At 36.4% G+C, this 15,617-nt stretch overlaps 1 protein-coding gene across 8 annotated transcripts in view; it reads left to right on the plus strand.

Moving 5' to 3' along the window:
* ZFHX3 (zinc finger homeobox 3) overlaps positions 1-15,617 on the plus strand; it is a 623,242-nt gene that overhangs the window by 204,487 nt on the left and 403,138 nt on the right. The gene's annotated exons all lie outside the window — the stretch shown is intronic.

Below are 15,617 nucleotides of genomic sequence, written 5' to 3' on the forward strand. Positions count from 1 at the left end.
TCACTGTTCTGTGCAGGAGCATCCTTCTGCAGGTTTCATCTGTTTTTTCAATAACCCCTTGGTGTAAAAAAAAAAAATCAACTAATTATGGCACTGAAGTACAAAGATTATTAACTCTAGAAGACTCTTGTGCCTTAGCCTTACAGACATTCCAATTGTGATCTCTTAAGCAAAGGAAGCAGGTTACAGTACCCTTTCTGCACTGAGTATTCGCATATGTGTGTCTCTAGCCCTCTTACCATATAATTTTGTTGTGTTTGTGAATTGCTACTGGTCAGGATTTTTGCCATTAATACTGAAAACAATTAACAATGAAACCAAAGTAATTTAAGTTTCTTAGAAAGGAGAAAATAGTATCTGAAGAAATTGATGCACTTTCACAAATCTTGCTTTGTTATTTATCTTAAAATTCATATTTCTACATTGTGTTTCTGTTCTCTAAAAACATGTAGTACCTAACAGCTTTGCTGCTCTACTGTGTTCATGCAAGCAACCTGGCTAGAAAGAAAAAGAGGTTAAAAGAAGATGGCATATAGATGACTTTTAAAGCCAGCATCTAATTCGTTTGTTTTCATGATAGCCAGTATTGCCCTTTTTTCAGGTAGCATATTACGAAAAAATTTTCCTCAGAAGGAGTGGTTAGGCATTGGGACAGGTTGCCCAGGGAAGTGGGGGAGTCACTGTCCGTAGAGGTGCATAAAGAAAGGGCAGGTGTGGTACTTTGGGACATGATTTAGTGGGCAATATTGGTGGTGGGTGGGTGGTTGGACTAAGTGATCATAGAGGTTTTTTACAACCTTAATGATTCCACGATTCTATGATTTTTCTTAGTTTCTAGAGCCCACCATTAAATGTATGTACTGCAAAAGAGAAGTAAGAGTCACGTGGCAATTACACAGGAGGCGGTGGTAAAGTAAGCAGCAATAGCATGAATAAAAGAGAGAATTAGGCTTTTTTTTCTCTTTCTGAAATTGACACAAATGGCTCTGCTTAGTTACTGCAAAGCATCTAATACTCAATCCTGAACAGGTTTTGACCAAATTTGGTTGTGTACGCTCATCTCTGAGGACCTAATAGCACTAGGAATTGTGATTTTAATTTTCTAGCATGAAAAAGTACTGTCTATAAGGGAAAACTTTTATTCTCAGTGATAGCAAATAGATTGCTTCGTATTACTGTCATTTAGCTGAGCTTCTCAGAAGGTGGTTCGGAACTGCCTATGGCAAAACCGAAATCCTTACATTTGTTTTAACCAAAATGAAAAGATAGAAGTAGTCTACTGCTTAATTTCTGCTTGGATTCAAATGAAGTTTGTACAAGAAGTGTGATGTGAGTAAAGAGTTTTTGTGTGCTGAAAAGAAATTTATCAGACTGGATGGAAGTTACTTTTCCCTCAAAGATCAACTTTTTTTATACTTCTTATTTGTAAGCCTTCTGTGAAAATCACTTGTAGATTTACTGAAATGGGGCTGAAGACCCAGTGCTGTGAGATGCTGATAAGAGTGAAAATTTGGGATATTAAATAGGAAGAACTGGTTGACTCTGAAGTAATGAAAATTAGGTGAAATCTAATAGATTCTAGTACCTTTTGCTGTTGGCTGAAAGTATACCATTGGCTAGGGATGAGGGTGTGTTAGCTGACGGCATGACTGGGAGTCACCAACACGATGTGTTAGTCAACCCTAGGCTGTATGAAGGAAAAGTAATTCCAGAGAGGTCAGCAAAAATACTGGTGCCATTGTGGTAGCAACTGGTAAGAGCTCATCTATTTATGGAGGAAAAATGTAGCAACGTGAAATCAGGACTATCTTCTAGCTGGAGAATCGTGCTCAGAGCATCTCTGCATCTAATCATTTCCCAGGGCTGTAACAATTAGCAGAGACTCAACACTTTTTTTTCCTTAACAAGGAAAGTATGGTAGGTCATTTCTCCTAATGATGCTCTCCGAATGTGTTCAATACAAATGATTTCGTAATCTGACAAATAGGAAGAATAACATGAAGTGTAAGATTATATTTTTTTCTAATGAAACGTGCTTGAGATTCTATTAGGCTGGTAGAAGGTGTACGAAGAAAACAGCTTTTGAACTCTTTACTAAATTGATATACTAATCAGGACAACTTTTCCCAAAAGGAAAGAAGAGTCCCATTTTGCTTGGACTCTTTCCTATTTTCCTTTTTCAGAAACAGAAGATTAGGAGGTCTCTGCACCAATGTGATAAAACGTTCCCACAAAATTGTATTGTATTGTCACCTTGAGTTGTTGGTGAAATGAAGTTGTTCGCTTTCAGTGCTACTTTGTTTTTGACCCCTTTTTGTGAATTCTCTGAGGAAAGAAACATATTCCCATCTTTTATAGTAATCAAATTTATCTGGCATCTCTCAGCCTCTTGCATTACTTATGCTACAGTTGGCCAGCCTTGGGAAGGCTTTAGCAGGTTTATTTATTTATTGTTCTAAAGCGAAGGTTTTTGACTTGAGGTCCCCATATAATCCTAGGGGATTTTAAGAGAAAAACTGGAAGTGCTTTCTGCCATTATTTTTATATAGTTATTATCTGTGAAACTATAAAACAAAACAAAGCACACAACAAAAAACCCAAAACCCAAACAAAACCCATGTGTCCACTCCCCCCCCTGCCCAAACATTCAGAGAGAAGGGGAAAAAACTTCTTTATCTGAGTTGTGCTGTAAACGTTTTCATTCGGCTGTGCGGGGGTCAGAGAAGCTGATGTCACCGCATTTAATTTCAGTGAGGAAGAAATAGAAGTGTTTCATAATTGTTTGTTAATGAAATTTCCTAAACACGCTTAATAGGTTTTAATGTGCCTCTGTTCCGTAAGTTGCATCATAGCCTGTAAATATTAGCTAGCTGGGGCTAGCTGCTATGAGGCTGGAGACACCCTTAGTCCTTCCTGAAGGGAGAGGTGCGGCCAGCCCTGTTCCGCTGGAGCCAGGCAGTTCCTCTAGTTCGCGTATTCCGTGTCTCGCAGTTGTGAAAAGAGCCTTGTGAAAAAGAGCACTTCATGAAACCTTGCTGGAAATTCAGCATAAGCAAAACTGCCCCGTGCCCTGTTGGTTGGTATCTTGGAATATCAAGATTTGAATGTATAAAGCAGAAAGCTTGAAGTGCCCCATGGCATACAGCAGAGTAAATGGAATCGAAGCGCTGATACAGAGATGGGTAGTTCTCTGTGTAAAGGTAAAACGGCTGCTTTTGTGGCGGTGATCTGACACTTGGTTCTGCTGAATACAGCTGGTGGGGAAGCAGCAGAAAGGAATTGACAGTGTTACGGTGGGAAGGTCTATGTGAGCTGCGCGACACGGGCTTTATTGGCTGCTCCAACAGAGAACTGCTTGCCACGCATCTTCCACAGAAGGCGTGAGATAAGCTACAATTAGATAATTAGTCCTGAAAAGTGTAGTTGTTTAGTAGTTTAATGTTACTGTAAATCTTATTTGTGGAAATACATAGGAGTGCATCCCATTTTGGGTATTTTGCCTCTTTCTCCATGTGCCTACAATCTAAGGGGCTGCTTTTGCACATTGTACAATGAACAGGGCATTTTCAGTCATCACAACTTTGATCTTGATCTTTGCTAGATTTAAAAACCCGCACAGCTTGTCTAAGAAGTCTCAAATATTTAACTCATCTTTGGAACAGTTTGGAAGATATGACCCACAGTACCGGCTGTTATAATCTTGGGTAAAAAAAAAATAAAAAAGGAACTATGTCTATTATACAACACAGGGTTCACTTAGAAAACATGTTGCAATAATATTAAGTTGAAATGGAAATTGAAGACAGGAGATTCAAATGTAAGACAGGCTGTCAATCAGGAAGTCAGATTGAAGAGTATCAGTTAAAGCTTGAGAATAGTGTGTTAATATTAGTCTTATGCTACAGCTCAGTGTAGCATCACCTTACTTTTTTTTGTGGTTTAAAATAGATTCTCCAGGCTATTCTTTAAATTAGGTTTAGTCAGAGGTAAATTATCAAAAGGCAAAGAAAAGGTAGAGCTACATAAAAACAAGATTTTTGTTGAATATGCTTAGTCTGTCTTCCCCAAACCCATTTCTTTCACTAGAATACCTATAAACCACATTTGACTTTGTAGCAGCTTTTTTTAACTTCTGTTTCTATTGCTGTTTTTCATCAATTTATTTCTGTATTTTAAAAAATGAAATGTTGATTATAAAGGAAATAAAGATGTAATGGGGTATCATCAATTATTTTGCTTTCAAATATGATTTATTTGACTAACAACCTTAAAAGCTTTGACTGATTTAATTTTATTTTATGCTTATGAAATCCACAGAAGGCTGACCTAGCCATCTTCCTCATCTTCTGCTTTGTAAGTCCCAAATGGTGTTCCCCCCCCTGATTCTTTGATCCTATGATTTTTTTAGAGAAATAAACAGCGATACTAAGAAAATGTTCATAATACATTTTAGATGTACATACCAATGTAGAGGGATTTTTATTGCAGGAGAAAAATCAAATCCTTGTCACCTAAACTGCTAATTATGTTTGATAAATGTATGGTATATATTTAATGCAAAGAGAATTTAGGAAATAATACACCTTGTGTAATTACAGCGACCGAGCTACTTCCATCAATCTAATTTTTCTGATTCAGGTTCATTTGCATTGCATTATTTTTATTAAATGAGCTTTCAATGGAAGTACTGCTCTCTGTCAAGAACAAGCATCAAATACTGAAATATTTCAACCTGCGTAAATGCAGTTTGCACATCACATGCATCATGCATGGCTGCTCCATGGCAGTAGAAATGCATGCACGTTCACAACAGACATGCAAACACGCACAAATGTGGCCATTTCACATAGCTAAATGTAGCGGCTGAAAAGATGTGCCTGTACATAGTAAATTTATGTAACTTCCCATTTTTCTTTGCTTGCCTCTACGTGTAGATATGCTTGGTTGGAACTGCAATAGTGTTTTAATGTCATCCCCAGTACAGTGGAAGAATTTGGTAGAGTGGAGCGGGTTCTGCAACAGCCTTTCATTGGGAAGCTGGTTTTAGTTCAGTATCAGCAGGTCCTAAGAAAAATTGTGCTTCCTCTTGTAGTGCTAGTCAGGAATGGTCTCAGCTGTCCTAACCTGATCTTATCCTCCCGTTCTTCTCATATTTTCCAAGTAGTAATCCAATCATGTTCTGAGCACTTACAGTGAAATTGTGTGGGTTATTGTGTCTGTGTTAAAGGAATTTGCCCAGACAACAGAGGAGGCTGTTCCCTCTCTCATATAGAGTTAAATACTTTTGTGATTGGGACAGGTGGGAAGAGAGGAAAAAAAGGGACTCGGTTACAGGTGTGCGTAAGTTTCTGCATGAGAAATGGAATTTTTGTTTCTACCCATGAATGCAAATTGTGCAACTTCACACAGTCTGCTACCTTTCTGATAGTTTTCCTCTAAACAAGAGCTGATCGTTCTGTTCCTCCCATTCACTTTTGACACAAAACTGCTGCTGCTGATCCAACACGAGACGCTTGTGATCTTAATTAGTATCCCAGTAGTATCCCAGAAATGGGGTAACTGTGCAGAGATAACTATCGTATCTTTCTCCTCCTGTTCTTTTATATCTTCACACGTTTTCTGTCCTTTCCATCTGTGCAGTACTTTCGTGCTGTCACTGTTTTTCACCATAATGCAGTGTTGGAAATCTCTTATCTTTTATTTAGTGAAAAAATAGGCTCTTCTCCTTCCTTTTCATTTTCCCCTGCCAACCAATTACTAAACTTCAACTTTAAAAAAAGACCCCTCCCCCTTCCATATAGACCATATATATGTGAGTGTATTCGTGTGCATTATATATAGATACACCTATGCATGTGTATATATATATCAAAGTAAAATTTGGGAAATGCGTTTCTAGTGACAGTACTACTAACTGTTAGTGCATATGTAGTCATACGTTCTAGGGAAGATGAATACAAATTTAGGTTACTGTATATACAGTTTTATTTAATAATTTTCTTATTGTTCCCTGCTCTCTTCTGTGGCTAATTTTTCCTTTGTTCCTAGAGAGTGGACTTGCTCTTAAAAACAGAACCTTGATATTACATTAATAATTTAAAGGATGAGAGTTGAAATAATTCAGAGCAAACAACATATTTCCAAACATGAATCCTTTAATGCAGCATCCAGAATTGTTCTCTGCTGTCAGTGTATGTGAAAGTGCTGAGACACCCTATGCAGCCATGCAGTGTCTTCCATATGTTTTTTCTTTTAAATTGAGGTTGTTTTTAGGCATCTGCCTTTTGTGTTTTACACATTTTAGGTTCACTTCTAAATATTTGCACTCATATTTATAATACATTAATTTGTTAGTTGCATTAGGAAATGGTATTTTATAAAGAAATAAAATGTTTTTAAATGTCTGTAAGAGAAGCTTGCAAATTGCACTTGATAGCAGAAGGTAGACAGGGGATGCTTACGGAGAAAGGTGAGATTGTCTATCAATTGTCTTTATTTCTGGTGTCTCCCAGCCATAGTTCGTAAGCATATAAACTTTGGAACAGTACAAAACATGTCCTTTGTTGTAGCTGTAGCACACAGACAAGGAATTACTTAAAGGGGGAAAGTAACAAGAAATGTTTTAGCTGGTCAGAGGCCTCCTAGCTGGAGACTGCTTATACCATGTTCTGCATCATTATCTGTTGTTCAAATTTAGTTTGTGCTCCTAAAGGCAGAAGCTTCTAAACCTTCAGTCTTTAAATACTACCTAGCTTCCTATGTATGGTAGTAATTTTTGTTGATGAGCCTAAATTTTCAAAAAGACCACAATAGAATTGCCACTGATAGTTAGGTGAAGGAAAGAATGTGAGGTGGTTCATTTTGGCACCACGAGTCTTGTGGTACAGTACCGGTATTTGGCTGGGAGAGAGAAAGAATTGTGGAACAAGAAACACAAGAGAAGTAGGGAAAAAAATGGGTGAAGAGGGAGAATGCAAAGCAGCAGCATTTGGGAAATGAGTGTCCGCTGACGACATAGCTGGAGGCTATTTAAGAAAATCAAACTTACCTTTGAAATATTTGAAGCACTTGCAGTTGTCAAGATGCTCAGGGAAGTGTTTTAAGTATGCCTACATTTAAAGAAAATTAAAAGAAACTACTAATACAGTATGTCAGCTGAAAGACCAGCAGTGAGCTGTCAGCTTGTGGCAGTCCTGCAGCGGGATGCAGGTCTGAGAAGAAATGCAGAGACTGCACGGGGGAAGGCTGCGGGCCGTGGTTGTGTTGCTCTCCTTGAAAATAAATCAGTACATCTTTGTATCTGCAAATAACACTTTTCTGAAGGTTGCACTTAGTTACACCTACCATATCAGTGTAATAGGTTAAAATCCTGCTTTGCCCTGAATCAAAGAAATGTTGATAATATAGAAAATTTACGACTCTTCCTTGTCCTAGAAATCATTGTGACTTCTCTCAGTTACTTACTTTAAATGGGGCTCTCCAAAAGAAGAAACCTTTCCTTTAGTAGTACCAAAACCACTCAGGAGTCTTGCGCACTATGGTATTAACAGCCATTAAAGGATTGCACAGCATTTGAGAATTTTTTTACAAAGTGCCTGTCGTCTGTCATTCGGAAATGCACAGGAGAATAAGAATAAAATTTGGTGTTTTAATTTGCCAATTAACTTTGTTATCATCCAAACAGATCTGTAAATAAAGTAAATCTTGTAAATTCTTAGTACTACCTTGATTATACATTCTTCTCAGACTTGACCCTTTTCAATGGAGAAAAGTAAAACAGTTTATTTTTTCAGCATAGTTGTGCTCAGTTATAGATTTGTTAAAGTTTCCACAGTTTCCTTTAATAAGGATACTGACTACAGCTTTGATTACTTCAAGGTAAGTGGAGGATATCCCATATAATTTCACTTAATGTAATGATTAGTGTTAATAGATAAATGCTTTTTTTCTCCTTAAAATAATTGCATTCATTAAGTACAATACATTGGCAAGAAAGCTGTGAACTGATTGTAAACTGTGAGGTCCTGGGACTAGTTAAAAATAATTCATCAGCTCCCTGTTTCTGTGTACCATGTGCATTAGTTCTGTGGAAAACAAACAAAAAGTAAATAATTTCCATTAGTCTAATGGAAATAATGGGGTAATGGCACAGTTTGTCTGGTGTGTAATAATTGTTTTATTTGGAGAATAAAATACTAGGATACTGTAAAGAACTATATATGGTTACTACTAGTGTAAACCACGATATTTATTAAAATAAGCGTTTTTCAGTTCTAAATAGTCACCAGTAATTAAAATTAATGTTAAAATTATTGCAACAATTATTGTGGTTTTTGTATGTTTGTTTTTTATGCTTAAAACACAATAATTTGCAGTAGAAGATAAAATGCGGAAAATAATTCCTTGTCCCGGTCAGATGGCCTATAACTGTTTGAAATTTTCAGAGTTCTTAATAGCTTACAACACTTTTGCTAGCATGCATATTTGGCCATAAAATCATTACAGTTCCACTCAGCAACCTAATATATTCTCTCGGTGGTAATTAGAGTGCAAGTGTTTCAGTTCCCTACTGCATCAAACCAAGAAAGAGCGCTCTGCGAACTTGTCCTTGGCAGAGGGCTGCTCCAGATATTTCACGGGAACATGTAAGAAACTCTATAAAATGCAACTAATGGATTATTTCATTGATTATAGATTTTAAGGCCAGAAGGGAGTATTAAATCATATTATGTCCTGTATAACATATGCTATTAAAATTAGCCTACTTAATTCTGTATTAAGCCTATAAACTTGTGTTTAAACAGAGTATATACTGTACTGTTTCAATTTGCCTTCATATGGGTATTTCAAGACAAGAAGATTCTGTCATTTCCTTACTACTCAGTCAAATATTAAATTGTACACCTTTTTGTTTGCAGTTGCTTAGCTTCAGCTTCCAGATGTTGGTCCTTGTTCTGGACCTTTTTGACAAGATAGAGACTTACTACCCAATACTTGCTTTACATGGAGATACCTTTATACCTCTATTTTTTTTTACTTTCTTAAGTTTTGGGTGTACATTTAAAATGTGATCTGGTGATTTCATTGAATTATTTGAATTTTACTGTGAATTTTTGATTTTATTGTACTAGTTGAAATTTTGAACTGTACGGTATTTCTATTTACAACAGCAAATGGAAGATATCAATTATATGTTATTAGGCTTCTACTTAAATTAGCTTATTGAGCAATTAACAAGTGTGTTAGGAGGTGATTTAACAAATGGATTAATCACTGTTAACTGCTGGTGTAGAGTCCAGAAGGCTAAAGGCACCTCATATTACTTCTGCTGGTGTACGTTGTTCATGTGTATGCTTCTGATTAATAAATTACTTGAGCAAATTCTTTCATAAAATCATGTGTGAGAAAGTGTGAACAGTTGTCTTACGGTTGTTTGTTTACTTTGACCAGAAGTTGTATATCTGGCAAGAACTCCAGCTTCTTTCAATCCAATTTTTCAGGTTGATTAACTCTAGGTTTTACCCAGCCGATCACTAAGAAAGTAGTGTTGATTATAACCTGAATACACTATGGATTGTTTTTTATTTGCTTGTTTTGTACTAATCCGCAGTTTAGAGAAATGAAAATTCTAAATGTCATAAAATTGCAGCTCTGTAAACATAATTGATATTGCCTTATAAATTAAAAGCTTTTATAACAGCTCTTATCTGACATAACAATTTAATGTCTGTATTCTGGCAAACTTTATTTCATATCTATCTCTCTATATAAATTAACTGAAAATCCCTCTGAACTGTGTTGTTGGCTTTGGTACAGGGCATGAAATAATTTTTCCATCTTACCCCACCGTTCTCCGAAGGTCAGACTTTAAATTGGGCTGTTACTGTCTTGCTGCAGAGTTTCCAAGCTACGTTAATTTTTGGTCTGCCATTGATGGATGGAGCAGTTTGAATTCTGACATGCAGCAGCCTGACTGGAATGACCTGCAGAGGCAGATGTCAGCCTGTTATTTCATGCCCGTTTGTCAGAAAGAAAAAACAGTGCTTTTTTTTTTTGAAGCAGTTCTTTTATACATATAGAGAGTACTTGTAGGTAGATGTGCTTTTTGATATACATACATATAGAGAGCCCTATAAAAATCATATCTATATTTCTCATTTGTGGAAGACCTGTTTCGGTATCTTGAGTATTTTTTGGTGACCACGGATAGCACTGATGATTAACGTTATTTTTGAGAGCAAAAAAAGGTAATATCAATTAAATTACAGTTACAAACGAATTTTCTTTGTGATCCTATTGTAAATTCATACTATACCAGAAACATTTTATGGCTTTGCCTTTGCAGTTTTCTCTGTGCATGCTTATTGGGTGCGCAGGAATACTCTTTTCATGTTAGAACAAAACTTTAATCCAAAAATGAACACAGGGAGGGGATTTTTTCATTAAAACATAGAAATCAATGTAATGGACTAATGCAGGCAGCAAGAGCTGAAGTTTTACACATGAGACTTATATTACTCTTTGCTCAGGACAAGCAATTTGGTTGATACGAGTGGAAAAAATGGAAATAGTTAAAGAATAGAGCATCACTTTAACATTCACGGTACTGAACAGATTTTAGCAAAGCCTTAGAGTGGCTGTCTTCCCTTTCTGCCTCTGGAATACACGCCGGCTGGTCCTGACCAAATTGAGCCCTAAGTTAACAGTGTCAGAAGCACTGTCCTTTAGGCTTTTCTAGGGATGATGTCATAAAAATTGAAAGAAATGGAAAGAATGAATTCTGGGGTGATACTGTGACCTTAAAGGAATGAATAGAGCTAATTTTGATAGGATCAGAATTTTATCTTGTGATCCTTTTCGTTTTGATCATTCCCCAGTTTGGATACTTTCTTTAATACTAAGCTCTGCGGTGTTAATTTTAAAACTAATTCTTTGTTCCTAAAGTTTGCAGGTCATTGGGAAAATACATCTAGCTAGGGAAAAGAGATGCAACAGAATTCACATTCATGGCCTGGTTGGAATTAAGTCAGGGTTAACACGTTAAGCACAAAAGTATGAAACAGTTGCAGTGCAAATTTGCAGATAATCCAAAAATTAATATCAAATAACAATGGGTGCAGGTCCATTTTGATACCAAATAATATCCAAATAATTTTAAAGGTCATTTTTATCATTAATGTACATTTTAACATTGGATAATGTGAAGTTACTCCTTCCTTTTAAACAAACCAACCAACTAAAAAAAAAAAACCAACAACCCAAACAACTACAATAACAAAAAATCAAACCACAAAAATAGAAGACAAAGCCTAAGTTGTGATTGCAAGGTGTTGAACTACAATCAGGAAAGCATCAAAAAAAAGCCTCTGAAGAAGACCGAGTGATTAGGACAGATTAATAGTGAACAGAAGAATCTAGTGTCATGCTGTAGTTAAAGGAGCAGTTGTAATCCTTGGTTCTATAAAAAAGGCTAATATCCAGTAGGAAAATGGAAAAAACCTTGTGTATAATATCAATAAATACAGGTTGTATGTTTTTTTAGCAGAATGTGTAGACAACTGTTAAAACAGACTAGCTAAAGATCGTGTGGATTCCCTGTCACTGAATGCCTTCATTTCAAGTCTTTCCCTTGTAACGTAATTGCTGAAGTAGAAGTATGGGCTCGATGCAGAAATTATTACATGAGTTTCTCTGTCCAAAATTATGTACAAGATAACATTATAACAGTTGATTTTCTCTGAAGAAACTAGGAGTCTTTAATTTCTCGTGTCTTTTAAAACAGGTAGTAAAGATGACAAATTCTGCCGATATAGCATTGGGTCAATGCAGACAGAAATCCACAAAATAAAAAAATCACAAATTTTTAGAAATGTTAATAACAGTGGGGTGGTAGTTGTGCTTCCTAGTAAGTGCTCAGTATAAGACTTAGGAAGTAAATAAATAGCTGCTTGTTCTAAAAGTGTTGCTGAAAAATATACAGGATGAGTTATTAAAAAAAAAAAGTACTGATTCCGTTGTTCGCTGCTTGAAAGGGGAAGTCTTTCCCCCCCATCCATGTACTTTAGGATTCTTCTAAGATCTCAGACTGTGGAACTGACAGTGTGTTCTAGCCAATGCAGTGCAATTTTACATGGGCAGTTCACTAAAATGCTAGGAATTTGGTAAAAAATGTAGCATGGGAGATATTGTAGTGCAATGGCAAGAGCTTAACAAACAGTTTTGCTTATTGCTGGAAATTTTTCCAGTTGGTGAATCCTCTGAAAGTTTACAGTCGAGGTGTGAACCCCCACATTGCAAACCTCAGACCACTGACCAGAGGCTTTTTTTTTAAACTGCTTTTCATATTCCTGTTACTAATGGTTTGTTCTCCCTTGTGGGTCCACAGACCGAAGGCTGAAACAACTGTGTAGACACAACAGTTAGCAGCAATGAAACAGCGCACCTTTACTTGTCTTCTCTTGTCGAGACAAAGAAACGTCAGAAAATCTTGCTTGGTCATTCTCATGACATCGCTTATTCTCTTCCACCAATTATATGTTGTCTCTCGTTCCAACATCTTATCTCAGTTTACATAGCTTCCTTAGAAAGATACTTTGGGGGAAATTAAACGTGAAAATACTGGCAGTTAGCTCCCTTTTTTGTTATGGCAGAAAAAAATTATTCCTTTTAGAGTTCTTTGCTTCTTACCTGGGAAAACCACTCAAAGTTTCTTGAAGAAATAGTGAATTGAAAGTAAAAATTGCATGTACTATTTTATTGCTATAATTTGTATGGATCTGGATGTTTATAAATTATTTTAAAGTATTTTTAAAGAAGAATTTTGCAGATGAGGGTTTGATAAGCAAGGTCTGGGTAGCTCAGTGCTTTTTAGCTTTGCCATTGGAGAGGCACCTGTCACTGGTCTTGCACTGTGTAGCTGAAACAGGGTTGACTCTGTTTTTCCTACTGCTTTTCCATTTACACATAATTACCTCAAAATGATGCTGGATGCTGAAGCCCATTAGTTTACAAGATCTGCTTCCAAGTGTTACAGATTATCAGGACAGGAGTGTTGTTTTCCAGTTTCAGAATTCATTAATACAGACTTACAAAACCCCTTTACGATGTTGTTCTTCCCTTTTCCACTGAATGTCCTAGGATGCAGGCCTTCTCACTTCAACAGGCTCATTGTAAACTGATCTGTTAAGGTAATCACTTGGGTGCTAAAGGACTAAAAAATGTTTGACATTGCTTGATGACATCTCCCCTGTTGGTCTTTGGAATGACAAAAGGAAATCAGTTAAAATTCTCTTTATTAGGTTACTGCTATAACCAGCTGTTGTGGTTTCAAACATACTCTATGATTTGTCTTTGCTCTCTGGCTGCATATAGAAGCCAATTACTTTTTACAGATTATTATTATTATTATTTTTAAGTTCAAAGCCAGAAACTAAATATGACTATGCTACTTGAAATGCCAGTTATAATTACCTTGGTAGAAATAATCGTGTGTGTTGGGGGGGAGGTTGCCTTCTGTTAATGGACTAATTTACATTCTTGGTTTGAAATAAGGTCCTGCATCCTTCCTGCATCCTTGTTTCTGGGTTTGTCATGTTGGTCAGTTAGAAATTATACCTCTGTTTCTAACTGAAGATCGTAATAGTGTCATAATACAGTCTACAGCAATTCTTATGTTAGGAGATTTAGTGATCTCCTGCAGAGCACGATGAAAGGACTTTCTGTAAGCAACTACTACTAGCTTTGGTCTGCACTGGTTTGCAGTGAGGGTACCAACAAATTTTAACTGCAGTCCTCAAGTAATCAGTGCTCTTAGAATATGCCACGTCAAATGCTGCTACCTATCTGCCTGTTGCTATTTCTCATCCTTTCTGTCCCCGTCTCTTCTCTGTACGTGCAAGGCAAGGACAGATACATTCTTCCTACATCTGCTACTGAATTTTTTCAGTAATGATAACATGATAGCGTAACCAGAGTGTATATTGTTCTTTCAATGGTCAATATTTATATAAGCCCATTGTCAATGATAAATAAAATACAATACCAAGGAGCACATGGCAAACTGGGATGACAATTCCTTTGCTGAGTTTTCTTGATACAAAACTTGACAAACATCTCATCGTTTGGTTAATGTAGTGTTGCAACTTCAGAGCCATGCTGAAGCACATACATTGTCACAAGATTATTGTATTCCCACTCCCCATTTCATTAAAAATGTACTGACCTGTACTAACTACCTGATACTTTGCTGGAGCATCTGCTGTAAAGCTATGCAGACCTGAGTTTCTGTGAGACCGTGCCACAGGATTCTCTTGCATTGGCAGGTCAATGTTTGTGAGGTTTGACAGTCATCTTCATTAAGATAGGTTTTGTGCATCAACTTTTTATGTTACCACTGTGAAGAAAAGATTAGTTTTCTCACGTTGATATCAGAGTGGTGAGAAGGTGCCTGAAGGTAAATTCATTAATTAAGTGGCCCACCATGCTCATAGGGTTTTAATTGGTGGCCCAGTTTGTTCCAATAAATTAGCGATAGCATACATAAATCCAGTAATTGGTAAAACTTCTTCATAGGTGATGCCAACTTAGGATCCGCAAAGGTCTAGATAAAAGCTCAATAGTTGATTATATTATCAATTATCTTATCTTATTGATTGTATATTATTGATTAGTATATTAGTGATTAAATAGTAATTGGATCCTTACTGACAAGTTCATATGAATCTTGGGGTAGCTTCAGCATTCAAACTAGATTATTTCAACTAGCACAAAACAATGACATTTCTGAAAGTTGATTCAATGTAGAAACTACAGCCTGTTCCACATTCCCATGATTTAGGACAAGAAATGTTCTTGGCCTTTGAAAGATGAAATTTAAGCTTTAAGACCTAGAAATTCAACTTTATAATGAAAGATGAGCACCAAAAACCACAAAGTAGTGTTAAGAGAAGAACAGAAACTAACTCCTGAATCTGAGACTGGTAGAATGGTGAGGAATAATTAATTCTTCAGGCGTCATCCATTACTAAACGTATTCTTTCAATTGACCTGAGAATTGTCTTCTAGTGGAAATTGTACAATTACCTATGGAGTAAATGGTCTAGCATACAATGATATGTCAAAATGCGCCTCAAGATGTATGTCAGCACTTTTGTGCAGAAGAGGGAAATGAATCAGAGGCATGCCTGCGCTGTTCTCCCTGTGCTGGCACTTCTGAAGTCCCATTTCATCTGCTGCAGTTACTGTGAAGTTTGTGAAAAATTGTTAGGGCTTTTTTCTCCCATTTTTCTACTTCTGTAATTTAATATTTTTAATGAAGTAATCAAATCCAAAATTTTCTTACAAATCTTTGATCTTTTTCAGAATCAATTTTCAAAACATTTTTTCTATGAAAATGGCATTCTCATGTGAGGCACAAGTATTGAAATACTCAGTATATAAGAACTCAAACTTTTAAAATACCCTTTCTATTAATTTCATTTTCATGGGAGTGCTTTTAGCTCTGTTCCAGACAATAACACTACAAATTGCTGGGCATCAACTAGCTGGTTTTTGTATATAAACTTAGTAGAATCACAAAGTATCTTAGCTGGGAATGAAATACCAACATGTTTGATGTT

The sequence above is a fragment of the Anser anser genome (assembly GCF_964211835.1).
Source record: "Anser anser genome assembly, chromosome: 11".
Taxonomy (NCBI): Eukaryota; Metazoa; Chordata; class Aves; order Anseriformes; family Anatidae; genus Anser; species Anser anser.